General features: G+C 36.9%; 1 non-coding gene across 1 annotated transcript; it reads right to left on the reverse strand.

Moving 5' to 3' along the window:
- Positions 1–764: 764 nt before the first annotated feature.
- Positions 765–867, reverse strand: LOC115030117. Its single transcript, XR_003835745.1, has one exon. It is a non-coding gene; the product is annotated as a U6 spliceosomal RNA (small nuclear RNA).
- Positions 868–2574: the final 1707 nt, after the last annotated feature.

Raw genomic sequence — 2574 nt, forward strand, 5'->3', positions numbered from 1 at the left:
TCAACCTCATAAGAAGTGCCTTTAGATCCATATCTTGCTTTTCTTGAGTGATGGTGTATCCAGGACTCGTTATGGTGGGAGTGTTTTGTTCTGAGGATGCTAAATAATCTTGCTTTCTGTTCCTTCTCTTCTTATGCTTGCCTCCTGCCATCTGATTTTCTCAAGTGCTCCCTGTCCTGGAAAATATCTGATTAGAGCCTGTCCTTCCTGTAATCCTGGTTGTTTCAGAAGTCTCCAGAGTCTAGCTTTCTCTGTGATCCTGTGATTCTGGGATCCTGTGCTCCTGAAATTCTATGTGTGTCAGAGTTCTTGGCAGTCCAGCTTCCTCTAAGACCCTTAGACCCTCATGTGACCAAGGATTCTGCGATCTTTGGATTCTAAGATCCTGGGTGTGTTAGAATATCTGGAAGTGGTACCTTCTCTGGGACCATGGGGCTGTCTGCTGAGATAGAAACCAATAGACCAACTCCAACTGGAAGGAACCTCAGCTACTGGTCTGATGGTGCTCCTGTTTCTCTGTTCCTGCTAGCCCTAAGCACTCCCAGTTTTGTTGAAACAGATGTTGTGTTCCACTTACCAGTGATCCTAAGATCCTGGGTATGCTAGGGTGCCTGGGGAGTGGAGAGTCTTCTGGGGACCATAAAACTGTCCATCGAGTTCAAGCCCAAAGTTTCCAGGCACTGGTGCTGACCGGAAAGAACTTGGTCAGGTAGGACTCCTGTGTCCCTGCTCCTGCTGGCTCCAGGCACTTCCACTTGTGTTGGAAAAATATGAAATGCTTCATTATTTTGCGTGCCATTTTTGCACTGGGGCCACGCTAATCTTCTCTGTATAGTTCCAATTTTAGTATAGGTGCTGCCGAAGCATGTACGAATGATTAACTTTAAAAAAAAAATCTGGAAAAGGAATTAAAAAAAAAAACCCTCAAGGAATAGCACAAGCTTGTGAGAATAAGGAAAAGGGGAACAGTCATATCCGGTGGACATGAAAGCTTGTGTAACTACTTTGGAAATAAATTTGGCAGTATCTCAGAAAACTGGGAATAGTTCTTCCTCGCTGATATTTTACAGAGAGTAAAGGTGTCATTTTCTGGTATTCTAACATTAAACAATATGTAAGTCCTCTGTCCTTTCTCCATGTCTTTGAAATCAACTTCTAGGAAATTTGGAGCCCCAAATGCCTTATTGCTTCTTCATAAAAGATTACCCTGACTCCAAAGAAAATCTTCCTTTATGATTTTCTTATAACAGGACATAGTCTATATCACATTGCTTTCTATTTTTCAGAAACCATATTTCATTTTTATACTTATTTTAATCATTTTAAGATTGTTCACAGCACAGTTGTGACCATACAACTTATAAATAATTTCTTACTCCTAGATATAATCCAAAATGATGTAATACTGGAAATACTTTCTCAGATAAACTATGTGAAATATACTAGTGTGTTAGTTACTTTTCTATTGCTCTAATGAGACACAGTGATCAAGCCAACTTATAGAAGAAAGTGTTTATTAGAGCTTACAGATTCAGAGTGTCAGTGATTTCATCAGTGATGCATAACAACAGGTATATATACATCACATTAGAGCAGTAGGTGAAAGCATATATCCCTCTGGGGGGCATGGAACATGGAAAAAATTATGGAAAAAATATGGATAGCTATCTGGAAATTGTGTTGTTTTTTGCCACCACCAGAAAGCATGCTTTCTCCAACAAGATGAGATTTCCTAATCTTTCAAGCATCTCCATAAATTGGAGCATACAAGCATATGAGTCTTCTTACAGATTTATGTCAAAGGGCTTTACAAGAACATCATGATTATTTAAAATCTAACTACTGCCTTCAGTGTACTGTAGTGAATTTAAGTGATGTGTATGCACAGATTGAAAAAAAAAAAAAAAACATGTTCCTGTTGAGGGAGAAAAAAAATTCATTTCAATTGTTTAGGGTTTTTGTTACTCTTTTTAATAACCTTAAATTTTTGTATACATGTGTACTATATCTATTTCACCCAAACTTCTCCATCCACAGCTGTAGACCTTATTGTGTCTGCCCTGTTTGTCTGGAACTCACAGTATGTTCTTTAGATATTAGTGTTACATTGATCCACACAATATGATATCCAATGTAGTGAGCTCATTTAGCATGTTTCATATGTACACATGCTCTTGGATGATATTTTTGATTGAATAATATACCAGGGGCTTGTCTATGGAGGAAAGTAATTCTCTTTTGGCTACCTGCAGCACTTCATCTTGAGGCTGAGCAGGACTGCAACAATGAAAACTCAAGGAGATATTGTTTATGTTTTACTAAATATAATAGTAACAATAATAAATGCTTATGTTAAAATATTTAATGATAATTTCTTCAATATTAGCATGATAGATCATAATAATATATTGCAAATAATGAGAGAGAATTTGTCATATCTGTCATTCTATATCTGACTAATTATAATAAAAAATGTCTATTTTCTTTTATGTTGGTTAAAAAAAAATCATAGAAATTCAAAATGCCTAAAACATACTCCATAGTGTGTATGTGTGTGTGTGTGTGTGTGTGTGT

Source organism: Mus caroli, chromosome X (assembly GCF_900094665.2).
Source record: "Mus caroli chromosome X, CAROLI_EIJ_v1.1, whole genome shotgun sequence".
In the NCBI taxonomy this organism is placed as follows: domain Eukaryota; kingdom Metazoa; phylum Chordata; class Mammalia; order Rodentia; family Muridae; genus Mus; species Mus caroli.